The following is a 13,955-nucleotide window of genomic DNA, read 5'->3' as shown; positions in this document are numbered from 1 at the left end:
AATTTATTAGACATACTGTGTAAAATACGTTTCTTCCTCCACTCTATATAGTTAATTGTTAAAATACTTCTATTATGACATTTTCCAGACTGATTGATAGATAAGTTAACGTGATAGGAAAACTACTGACAAGAATTTTTTTCTTATTTGCTTTTATTTTTTGTTTTCCGTATTGAATGAATGGGGGGTCGGAAAAAAAAAAGTGATTCAGCGGATAATAATTTATAGTTATGCTTTATGATGAATTTCCGAACTTCTTTCCTTCTTTTTCAAATTATGATAATGAATATTAATATTATATACGTATATATAGTTTTCGAAAACTTTTAAAGTGTTATTTTTCATAAGTGCGATGATGATTTTTGGAAAACCGAATAGAAAGTATGTATTTTCTATTTTTATATAGAAATTCTGTATAGATATCGTTTATAATAATGTAAAAAAAAAATTATATAGTTAGAAAAACCTTACAGGTTCAAACTTAATATGAACGTTAATTTTTGTTAATAAGACGCGAATTTATTTAGTTGGAAATGCATAGTAAATTTTGTTTGAAAAAGTTTTTAAAAAGTTTTTACAATTATTTTTTTATGTTTTTTTTTTTATAATTCTTAATTTCAGAATTTTTGATGGGAAGTTGTAGAAAAGCGAGAATTTTATAATGAAAACTTGTATAGTACAATATTACATAAGTGCGTTATGCTTATGGTATTTAATATGTTACGAGTATTCACCTTAAAAATTACAAAGCAAAATTTTGGTATAGCAAAGTAGCACATTTACTTCCGATTAAGCGTAATGGTAACGTTTACTTTCAGAATTATTGTAATTGTTGTTAAAGATTACCAACACGCATTCCAAATAAATGGGTTTATAATGCCAGGTATTATTTAAATTACCTTCTCATCATCATAATTGTGTAAAATTTGTGGGCAATGAAAATAATTTTAAATAGTTTAAAATTTATCCAGATTTAAAATTAATTTTTATTATAAATTAAAACCCCAAAGATGGGGTATCTTGAAACTAATTCAATAATTTATCAAGCTTTGTAATTTCTAATCATAATAAATTGCCAAAAGTTTCGGAATTTTTCATTTAGACGCCAGTTTTCAAAGCATTATCTACTCCAGTTTTACAATTATTAGTTTAAAAATAAAGGGTTCAAATCAAAATTACGAACGTATACTATGCGTCAATCAAATACGTAATTGGTTTAAGTCCTAAATAAACATTTTTCAAATTTTTTTAACTTTTAAACAAAATTTGCCGAAATTTTAACTATATGTTGTATTTACAATTCGGAGAATAGAAACATTTTGTAAATATTTACTTTCAAATTTAACAAAGAAAGAATCTCTATATTTAATCTAATCTTTGAAAAATTTTAATGAACTTTTAAATGATTGCCACTCCTTAAAAGTTCAACATTACTTTTTTTTGTATAAAAATATCTTGTCATCTAATATCAAATTCATTCTTAAACGCTAAATCAAGTTGAAAAAAGTTCAAAAAATAGTCTAACGCATTCATCATTATCAATAATTTTTGGAAAAAATGAAAAGTTTATTTTCTATAATTTTTGCATTGACGATTTTTTGCTTTGCAGCAGAATATGGTAAAGTAAAAAAAAATTTTTTTTTCTTGCGGTAAATTAAATCATATGTTTTTTGTTTTCTTTTTAAAATAGTTTTAGGTTTTGAGTGCCAGAAAGAAGGTTGGTTCCCAGATAGTAAAAGTTGTAAAGTATCTCATATGTGTACTACTGATAAGAAAACCGGCCAACTTGTTTATAGACAAATTGATTGTCCAGATTTTATGGGTTTTGATCCAATCAATAGATATTGTAGTGGACCAGCTTTTAAAAAATATTGTTAATAAGATTTTTAAATGAAACAAATATGCAATTTGTTGAGAATGAAATAAAATTTTAATTCATTATAACAATAAATATTATGTGTTGTTGAAAAATGACGTGTTTTAAAGATTATTAATTATAAAGATTGTCGGAATTGTTCTCGGCAGTGGAGGAAGTGGATCAAATATTTTGCGATTGTATTTTCTTAATGGAGCGGCAAGGGTTCGCATAATGAATGAGTTTTTCTTTGGTGAGCTAGAGGTTATCTTGTTATCAGATGTCTCCTTGGCAAGATTGCTGGAATTTAGTAAGTTTTTCGCAAACTTTTTTCGGAATTTTAAAAGTTTCTTACACAATTTAGGATAAAACTATGATTAGGATACAAGATGCAATAGAATTGATTTTCAACTTATGAAGAATTACACAATCCAAACTTATCTTACATTCATTTTCAGTCAAAAATCTTATTCCCCATTATGAATAAAATTTCATTTTGAAATTTTATAAGACTTATTCGAGCTAATTAGAAAGAAATTCAATTTAAGTATGGTTCAAGTTTTGAATATTTTAAATAAATTAAGAAAATTTTTTTAAATTAAGATTAATTTTCTCTGTAATAAATGAATCAACAGAATATATTTTATATTCAATTGATTCGGAATTTAATATTGACTCTCAAATAATATATGACAATTTAAGCATCCCAATTAAGGAGCAAATTCCACTATACACAAAGTGACTGACGGTAAAGGGTGGAATTTGCATCTGACCAAATATTACTGAAAATATTTTTTAAAATTTTATACAAAAATTTTTATAACTTGAGCTTGTTTTAAAAAATTGTAAATTAATTCGGATAGGAAAAATTGAAATTGGGGGTATCAGATAAAGTGCAGATCTTTGTTTACAAGCAATTTCGTATTTAAATCTAAAAATTAATTTATTAAACTGATAGCAAAATAATAAGGGCCTATAATATTAAAAACAATATTTTTTTTTTCATAATCTTTAATCTGTTAGAGTAATCCTGCTATCTTATGTTGCTCGTTTTGAAGTTTGCATAACCTTTAACCAATGATAAACAACAGAATTATTAAATGAAATTTAATATTGAATTAAGTGATTAAAATAATTTTAACTAGTTTTATTAGAATAACAAATCTCTTATCTCTTGCTTTGCAGCATAGGTCTAGCACTAATTATTAGAAAATAGTTTTGTAATTCTTTATCTAAATAAAAAATTTGTTATTAATAGAAAATTTGAAAGTTTCGATTATAAGGAAGGAGATATTAAAAAGTTTTTTTACCCTTTACTCTAAAAATTTTATTATTCAATATAAATGCTATAATACTCGTAATTTGGATTCCCTATAGTATAGTTTGAGTAAAATATATAAGATATTAGTGATCAATTAATAATTAATTCAACTAACAAAGAAATTGACCACATACAAATTTTATTATAGAAAATTTTAATGTCTTATATAAAGGAGGCCATAAAATAAATATTATTAGCATTTTAACTACCAAAATACTATTGAATTATAAAAGAAAATATTTCTTAGAAAATAAAATTCAAAATGAGCACAGATTATTAAATTTATTAAATATAATAAATTCATTTGTTATTAAAAAGTTTATAAAATATCCTTGATCTTATCATATCACGCTTAAAAGATTTTCTTTTAAAAATATCCTTTTCATTTAATAATAATTCTATTTATATATTATTTTTTACTATATACGTAATATAGGTATACAATAATACCATTATTATAGGTAATCATAAATTATATAGGTAGGTAGTAAATAAAATAAATAAAAAAGATTTTCTTAAGTTCAATATTTGCTCATTTTAAAAAACGATTAAAATGTTATTTAAAATTAAAAAATAAAATAATAACAAATACAAAAGAATACCAAAAAAAAAAAAGAAAAAATAAAAATGAATTGAAAAAGGGCTCTAAAAAATTGTCAAAAGGTTTTCTGCTTGAACACCATTTTTATTAAAAAGGAAATATCTATTTTTTTTTCCTGTTTTTTTTCTTATATATTTTTTCTTGGTGTATATTTGTGTGTATATTCGTTCTCTTTTATGTCTTTTATATAGCAATATATATTTTTTTTTTGTAAATCCTTTAAAATCTTATTTAATTTCACCTCAACCTTTAAATAAATAATATCAAAATTAAATTTTTTTTTTTTTTTTTGAAAATATTAAAATATTTTAATAATCTATATTAATATTATATAAGGTATTTGCACATACACCAACACAATTTATTTCTTTAGATAATATTAGGTAATATTTAAATATAACTTCAATGTAAAAAAAATTATAGATATATAAAGGATGTAAAATTCCTAGAATATATTGTATAAGTATATATGTATAAGGGCATGAAATTCAAATTTGAAATTTTTATAATATTATTATAAATTTTGTAAATGTATGAATGAAATTAGAATTTTAACTTCCTATGAAAAGATTTAATACAAGAAACAATATGACTCACTGAATATTTCTTACGAGTTATCGTTGTTTACTCAAAAATTGTAAATAATATTAAGAAAAGGGTAAACAACCTAAGTTTTATGCTCATTGTACAATAATATAAACAACTTGATATTCCATTAGAACAATATCTTATTTTCACAAATAATTAACATTACAAAATCAAATTTGCCGTAATTTTTGAGTTAATAAATTCAAAATTTCGGTCTCTCATTCGGCTTTCTATTTTTGATTGATTGGGATGATTTTAATTATGTGGGATGCCTACACATTTTTTAATTTATTAAACGCACATTTGAATCGAATAAGAAGCTCAAAATTCATTTACCGCCATTTTTTTAATCTTAAAATAATTTTTTTTATGATTTTTCAAAACTAGGTGTAAGATAAAATAGACACACTATTGCAATTCCCATGTAATATTAAGTTATAATGACAAAATGAATAAAAATAATAAAAATTTATCCTAAATATATGCAATATTTTGTGTTTTATCTCTTTATTACTTATATTATAAATATAAGATTACGGATTCTTTATCAGTCACGACGAGTGAAAAGATAGTAAGTGAGAGTAAGAATATGTTTGTATAATGCAATTTTTCAAGTGAGAACGATGTTTTTTGTAATCCGTATTTCGGTTTTTCCAAAAAATATACCATTCATTTTCGTTACCATTCATTTACTTTATTTTAAAGGTGACCTTTATGAAGGTGACAATTTCAGATGAAATTTTTTGAGAAAATAAGAAAATTTAGTTGGAAAATTGAGTAGTCATTTTGGATAAATGACACATTTAATTAAAAAAATGAGAACTCCACTTTGAAAAGGATTAAAGAAGTTGACTGAAATAAGGCGAGATATTACATAATATACGAGTAATCAGGCTAAAAGAATTTTTTTAATTTTTTCAATTTAGCTACGTTAATATTTTTTAAAGTGATTACTAAAATTTAAGTAATATTTTTTCAGTATCATTATATAAGAATTTAATGATTGACTGCTTTAGTTTGCATAAAAAATTTGAAGAAAACAAATTACAAATTTTATTAATTTTTTTTTTAAAAGAGTAAAAATTCAGTAAAAAACTAAATGTTATAACATCATTTTCTCTCAATCAAAAATATAAAATGTGTATGTATATTTATCTAGTATATTCTATAATATCATGTATGTTGAAGCATAAAGTAGTACTAACAAAATTACATAAAAGGATTCTTGAATATTCTGGTACAAAACTTTATTATACTTCTTCAATTTTAAAGTTTTCAAAATCAGCAGTTTGCAAGTCTTATCTCAAAAAAAAACTTATAGCTAACTAAATTGTTGTATACTATAAAATACAGAAACAATATACTTTGGTAAATATTCTTTCAAAATATTATAAGAATAAATAAGCACATTTTAAGACAGTAGGTGGTCCTTAAAATATGTTTTTTATATATTTTTTTTTTTATTGAAATTTTGTTACAAGTTTTCACTCATGAAAACTTTTTCAATAATTTTTATTATTTTAGCAGGACAATCTTATATTTTGCATAATATAGTAATCAAAAAATGAAATATAGTTTTGCATTTAAATTTCTGTGAGTTTAGGAGAAAATAATCTTACATATTTAGGTAAATTCAGTAATTATAGGGTAATAGGATAGAGGAAGATTATTCTTACGTCTTTCGGTAACATACAAAATTAATATCCTGGAAAATTCATCTCTTACAATATTATAAATTTTTTCTTGTAAAAATGATACGCTTCCTTATTTCAAGTGCAAATTTTCGAAATATAAATTTATTTCAGTGGATTACCCCAACTATATTTTACAACTTCAGTCAAATAATTTTGTCTCTCTTTGAAATTAATTTTCAAGGTTTAATGAAAATTTCATTTCATTTACATAAATACATTCATTTAATAATTATATATATAATATTTTAGACTTTCCCTTTCTATATCATACAGTTCGTTTCCTTAATAGTTCCTCTAATCTATAATGATACTATACTAAATATAAGGTCTATACTTAAACTATACAATATGCATGCATCTTTCTTTTGTATATTTTTATTTTGCATACCTTTAAGCAAAGCAATTTATTTAAAGAGAGAGTTAATAGAAAAGTAGTAGAGCTAGAAAAATTGTATTTCTTTATCAAAAGGGCAGAAAAGAAACAAACGAAAAAAGATTTTGTTAGAATGAAAATGTTTTTTTTTTATTTTAATTTTTTTGCTTGTATAAAGCCATTGGGATTTACCTTGTTAAGCCTTTTAAATAAGATTTTGTTTCTAGTTTACTATTTTTCTTTTGTACAATTTTGTCGGGTGGGGAGGGGGTGGGGGGAATTATATAAAAACAAATAAACGTATAATTTAAATAGAATACACTATGTGTTTACGCAAGGATATTAACTAAAGGATATTTATAAAAGAAAAAAAAAAATAAGTAATAAAAAAAGCAAAATTTTTTGGAAATTTTCTCCTAATAATATTCAAAGTAGATGAAAAGAGATGAAAGCTATTCGGCTAAATAAAATTTTATTTCAACTTAATTTTATGAAGAAATTCAGAAAACAAAAAAAAAAATAAATAAATAAAGAAAAGCTACGAAAACTTTTTTTATTTTCTATATAGAAAATTTTCTATACCGTAAACAGACAATACGCAAGGTATAAAAATTCATAAAATGTGAATATAACACTTAAATGTGTATGTGAAAATATAACATTGAATGGTGTCACAATATGTGTAAACAGGGTGAATTTTTAAAATTTTATTTTTAATACGTGTAACAAATAGTACAAATTAAGAAATGCAAGCGTACTGAAATAAGAGTCTTGAAAATTCAAAATATACTTGAACACCCTTCTTTTATTTCTTCTAATATAAGAGCACATAGATTCTATAAATAAATTAATTATTAGCGTTTGTTCTTTACCGAAAGTAATTCTCAATGTTAAGAATATAGAAAAATCAGCCCTAAATTATTTAATATTCATTCATTCATATTTAATAAATTAATATATGAATTTCAATTTCAGCCTTGAATTATGTAATATTGTATTCATGGAATAAAAATTCGTGGAATGATATTTATTAATAAAAGTTAAGTACTAAATTTAAAGCAGTAAAATCTTAGTTTAAAATTAATAACTTTTCTTCACTTCAAGGATATTTCTATAAAAATTTTTGCATAGAATGCTAAATCACAAACACCCTGTAATTAAGGTTCATAAAATAAAAATAAAAAATAATATGCCTACGCATTTATGCAAAAAAATTTTCATATATATTTGAGTTTTATAGTTTTACGGTTATAATAATATTATTATAAAAGGTCTTTATAAAATTAAATTTATTATTTTAATATTACTTTTTGAATTAAACTCAAGGGTTTTAAAATAAAAAAAAAATTTAAAAAAAAAAAAAACTCTTAAATGGGCAAGAGGACAAGATATTAAACACATAACAATCGGAAGAGACACAAAAATAAAACGAAAAAAAAAAGGGTCCCTTTGTAAAAGCCTAATAAATTTTCGAATATTAAGTACTTTTCTCATGATTAAGTAGTTTAGTTCTGTAGTGTATGTCTATTAAAAACAGAAAAATAAAGGAGTTTTTAAAAGTAAAAAAGAAATTGTAAAAATTGGAAAGCCTTTTTAAGTTGGTTGCTTTCAAGTTTTTTTTTTTCCCATATTTACTGTGGTCCTGTACTGAAATTTATCTTCTTTATTAAAATATAATATTAAAAATCATAAATTATAAATGAAAAAAAAATCAAAAATTTCGTTTCGGTTGTCTTTGTCCCCAAAATCTGGTATTTATGTCAATTTAATGCTTTCCTAACAGAGAGTGTCATTTATCCTATGCTTTTATATTTTATGGCTATAAAATACAAAATTACGTTCTAAGGTTAATTGAATCATTATTTTTAAAAAATAGTTTGAAAATAGTTTTAAATTTACTTTTCATAATTTTTCACCATTTTTCAATGTTGTATACCTGTACCAAATTTAGGTCATTCATTTTCGATATTTATACTGCCTGTATTAATGCATCTTCAACTTATTATAAGAAATGAGATTAATGGTAAATAAAAAAATATATTTTTTGAAAAATATTTGTAAAAGAAATTTTGAGATCAGCTAGAATTGATAGCCTTAATATTGGTTGTCAACTTTAGCTGATCTCATTGGTTGGAAAAGTTCGATATTTGGATAAGAACCAAAAATATTAATGAATTCACTTATAATATTGTGTGTGACTCAAATATTTTCAATACGCCCGCTTTAAAATACTTGAATTTCACTATTCATGCCAAAATATTAATTGCGTTTTAAGCTTGATAAAACCAGAAAAAAACAATTTTGTTCCCGGAATTTTGTAAATTTTTATAAATTTTTTTGTTTATCAATTTTTTACACTACATTTATCTACTTCTAACTAAAGATATCAATCTTATTTATGATTGTTACAAGTATTATTTTTGTAAATTTTTTTTTTTTTTATTTCCTTTGTTCACTCCTAGAAGGAGCATAGGGCTAGTGCATGATTTCTCATGCACTAGTTTCATAGCGTCATAGGGTTTAACTAGGTAGGTGACTAGCCTGCCGTAGTTTTTATTTATATATTAATTATTTGAGGTTATTAATATTTACTATTTATTTTTCTTAGTTTTTTTTTTAATATCGAATATTAGGAATATTTGAAAATTACTTGTATAATATTTTTATTAGTATTGTATATTAAGTTATAATAATATTGAATATAATTTTTATAGTGACCTGTCCGGGGTTTGAACCCGAGACCCTTCGGTTAAAGGACCGGTGCCATAACCACTGCACCAATGGTCAGATATTTTGTCACCAATGGTCAGATATAGATTTGTAAATTGCTGTAGTTTAAATGAAATTTTTCTTGAAAACATAAAAATTATTTCTTTATTTTATGGAATTTGTTCTTTTTTTGCTAACATAACTTTGAACAGTTGAATAATATTAGAGCGTAGAATATATTGAAATTTAAATAAAATTAAAAAAAAGAAATTTTTGCTATTCGCTGAAGTTGAAAGAAGAATCCTTTAAAATTGAATGTGGAATGTAGAAATTTAATTTGTTTTTGCCTATTTTATTGCGTGTTTATTATATAGATGTTTTTGATTACAGGAAAATGATTCAAATAAAGAAAACTCTTATACCGGCATTAAAAAATAAAGTTATAGACGTTATTATTAAAAACGTATTAGTGAAAACTCGTGTTTTCAAAAACGGCAATCTTTATTTCGAAATTAAATTTTGGTATTACTGTAAACGAACAACAGCTATTTTCAGTATAAATCGGGAACATTTGAAAATGTAAATCTTATTGAATTTTCTTTCAAATAGGTACAATTTTTTTTATACAAAAATTTTTAAAGTAAGAAAAGAAATAGAAATCCAGAGTAATATTAGCATTTCCATTTCAATTTATGTTTTACAATATTTGCTCGAATAGATTCAGCATTTTTGAAAACAAAATTAAAAATATTATCATCTAAGGTATAATGACTTCATTTAACAGGTTTTGTTGATTAACATTTCAAGCAACTAAAGTTATTTAGAAATCATAAATAAACAGTAAATTTTGTAGAAGATTGAGAATGTGTCGGATGCTTGAGAATGCAATTTATTCAATCTATTATTCTGCATAAGTTTGTATAATTATTTTTTAATTTGTCAAATTTTATATAGAAGTCTGAGTTTCTAACAATTTGTATTAAAAATTAATAAAAGTGGTTTATTCCATTAGAACAAAATTTTCCAACTTCTTTCGGTTAATATCGTTTTATATTGGTTTAATATCGTTTTTGCAATATTTACTAAAAATTCAATTTTCCGATTCATTTTTTTTCAAATCCGTAATCTTTTACAAATTTTTATAAAAGCAAAAATTTAATGGTTGATGCCTTTTCAATTTAAAAAAATCTTAATTCACGTAATTAATCACCAAATCCGATAACCCTAAAAGTATGCAAAATTGTAATTATATTCATGAGGATAATTTCATTAATTCTTTAATATTTAAATTCAATAACAGAAAATATCAATTTTAACCTTGATAATAATGATGGAAACTTTAGTAATGAACAAAAAATGAAATAACATAACAACTTAAAGTTGAATTCATAAGTTGTTAGATTTTCTTAAGTTAATTTAGTTAGAATTTTAAAAAACATCTTTTATTTTACCCATACTCATATTTAATTACATACTTGTCAGACTAGTATGGTATTGAATACCAGTATCTTCTCTAACAAGTGAAATTATCTTAAAAGATGTACTAAGTAATTTATAAAATCCAAATTGAAAATACAAAACTTTCACTTTAGATTGCTTTTAATAAATATCGCGCAATATACAAACACACGTACTGTTTCAATGTGCTCGTTAAAAATAGTTTTAAATTACAGAAAGAAACTTTTTTCATATTTCTTTTTCTTGAAAAGGGAACAAAATAGAATGCCGTATGTTGTTTTTCTCCTATAAAATTTTTTTTATCCCGAAAAAAAAAATAAAAAAATTCGTTAAAACTGCATTGGAATTCTACCATTTTTTTTTTTCTTTTTGTTTTTTAACAGTTTGTAACATGTGTTGAAAAATTTTTATCAGAAAACTTTTTTTTCATAATACATTTTATTCATAAAAATCATATATATATATAGGTATATATACGTACATAATGTACATTTGTACCTATCTAATGTATGTACGTGTATGTCGAAATTTGATATGAAATTTGTTACCAAAACTATTCCATAAGCATTCCTTTATAATTTTAAGGGATAGGACTAAACAATTTTCCAAAAAAAATTTTTATAGTGAAATAGATATTTTTTATCCCAAGAACTTTAAAAATATCATTCGCATTGGGATAAAAATTATTTTTTATATTTTATATACGAAAAAAATAGAAAAAAAAATTAAGGAAAAATGAAAAAAATATTGGATGGAGTAAAATTTTTTTTTTTATTTATTACTATTTTTTATTATATTTTTATTAGCAGAGGCATATTATATCCGATGCTTCCTTTTGGTGAAGATAGAGGAGTTTGTGATAAAAAGGATTGCTAATTGTGTGGTAATATATATATTACAAAATTTTGAAATCAGACGGAATTTATTTGACCAAAAAAATCCATTGAGAACAATAATGCTTTATTCTTTATAGTTTACTGCTGCCAATTGAGCTGGAACGTTCATTCAAACTTACAATTATTATAGTATTTTATTTGATTAACTTTGATCCTATAGTATAAATTACGCATAATATAGATTTTGTATAATTTCAATTTAATTTCAAACTGGAATAAGTATAGGATTTGTTCTAATTAATAACATTGTTCATTTAATGCGACAGGTACTTATTTTCAATTGCATTTATTTGCCATCCAAAGTAACCCATAAAGCATTCGGCATTGGAAATTATGCTGCTACCCAGCTCATATCCGAATTTCGTTAACATAAAAATTGTGCACATCGGTGAATTATCAGAAATTTACTGTGTCTCTTTTTTATTGTTAACTCAAAAATAACTGTAATACGTAACAAAAAAAGTTTCAGAAGCATTTTTGAATTAAAAAGATAAGGACCAATGTTATACAATCCATCCCTGGTTTGTTGACGTTTTTTTTTGTATTTTATTTCAAACACATGTTTTGGTTTGATTCCCTTGTTCTTTATAAATATTGTTTTGTTTTATTTTCAAATCGCATAACGATACTTACAAAAAAATATAACTGTATTCTAACGAACAAATAATAAAAAGTTTCATCAAAAAAACATTTGTGAGAACAGCACATACTAGTGTGCTCCGTTCTATTCTCCCTCCTCTTTATCTTTCATAAATTTTAACTAGCATGAATTTATCGCCCTCATACTTTTATTCTTTTTATGTTTTTTCGTCACTCAATTTTTTTTTTATTCTTTATTTAAAAAAAAAAAAATTTTTTTTCTCGCAATTTTTAACATTTTATAACGGTTTTGATGATAGAAAATAACAGAAATGATAAAAATAAAAAAAAAAGAAGAAAAAAATCTGCGTTCTTTACAGTTATAATTTTTTTTTGTTATGTTTTCATTTCCTCAGATATAAGTTTTAACCATGGAATGTTGTTGTCTGTAACCCCTTTAATAAAAACAAAATATAATAAAAATAATAAATAAAAACATAAGAACAAAAAAACGTTTTAACTCATACTTCTTTTTATACTACAATAAAATAATTCCTTTAGTTTGTTGTTCAAAGGATATGTGAATTTTTCTAGAAAAACAAAACTGAAAGAAAACAAGTAAAAACGTTTCAGTCGGTATAAACCGATTGAATTATACCCTGCACCTTTCGTTGTTGTATAGCAATTACTCAAACCTGTGAAACCATTCTATAGAAACTTCACGGATATGTCTGACCTATAATTGGACAATCGACTGTTAAGTTTCAAGAATCTGACTTTATTTTTCTAAATATTTAAACTTTTGGACTTGTATGGGAGTTACTCGTAGCTGTAGAGCAATTCAACCAAAACTTCAGAAATATATCTGACCTATAATTGGACACACAACTGCCAAGTTTCATAAATCTGATTTTATTATTTTTCCATATATTTTAAATTAGCTTTTGGAGTTGTATGGCTGGTACCCGAATCTGTCAAGCAATTCCACTAAAACTTCAGAAATATAGCTGACCTATAATTGGACACACGACTGCCAAGTTTTATGAATCTGCCTTTATTATTTTTCCAAATATTTAAAATAAGCTTTTGGGCTTGTATGGGAGCCACTCGAACCTGTCAAGCGATTCCAGCAAAACTTCAGAAATATCTTTGACCTATAATTGGACACACGACTGCCAAGTTTCATGAATCTGACTTGATTATTCTTCCAAATATTTAAAATTAGCTTCTGGAGTTGTATGGCAGGTACCCGAACCTGTCAAGCAATTCCACTAAAACTTCAGAAATATATCTGACCTATAATTGGACACATGACTGCCAAGTTTCATGAATCTGACTTTATTATTTTGCCGAATATAAAAGATTTGCTTTTGGAGTTGTATGGCAGCTACCCGAACCCGTTGTCCGAATTGGTCTAATAACAATAGGGTTCGTCCTTGGCACAAAAGAAACAACTTGTGAAAGTTTGGTGTCGATTGCATTATTCGTTTTTCAGTTATCGTGCGATCGGACGGACATGTCTAAATCAACGCAGAATTTTACGCTGAGCAAGAATATATATATATGTCCATACCGCAGATGACTCCTTCAAGTAGTTACAAACTCCATACCAAAGTTAATATGCCCTTCACGAAGTGCAGGGTATAAAAATTGAAATAAGAATAGCAATAATAATAACTGTGAATATAATATTTCAAAAACACACTCTCACGCACCAATTCATGAACATTTTATTATTGAGTTAAGACTAAAAATCGAAATTAAGCGGGATTTTTACCATAAAAATTTGCTTTTATATACAAGACTTCTTGCTTTTTCAAAATTTTAAAATCAAATAACCCGCTGTTCTTCATTTAAAGCCCTCGTAAGTCTCTTTTACAA

At 24.1% G+C, this 13,955-nt stretch overlaps 1 protein-coding gene across 1 annotated transcript in view; it reads left to right on the top strand.

The window, feature by feature from the left end:
* LOC129612601 (putative uncharacterized protein DDB_G0282133) overlaps nucleotides 1-13,955 on the top strand; it is a 207,478-nt gene that overhangs the window by 130,904 nt on the left and 62,619 nt on the right. The gene's annotated exons all lie outside the window — the stretch shown is intronic.

This window comes from Condylostylus longicornis, unplaced genomic scaffold, assembly GCF_029603195.1.
Source record: "Condylostylus longicornis isolate FDR11 unplaced genomic scaffold, ASM2960319v2 ptg000075l, whole genome shotgun sequence".
NCBI lineage: Eukaryota > Metazoa > Arthropoda > Insecta > Diptera > Dolichopodidae > Condylostylus > Condylostylus longicornis.
The sequence above is the reverse complement of the archived record's forward strand: the minus strand, read 5'-3'. Positions and strand labels throughout refer to the sequence as shown.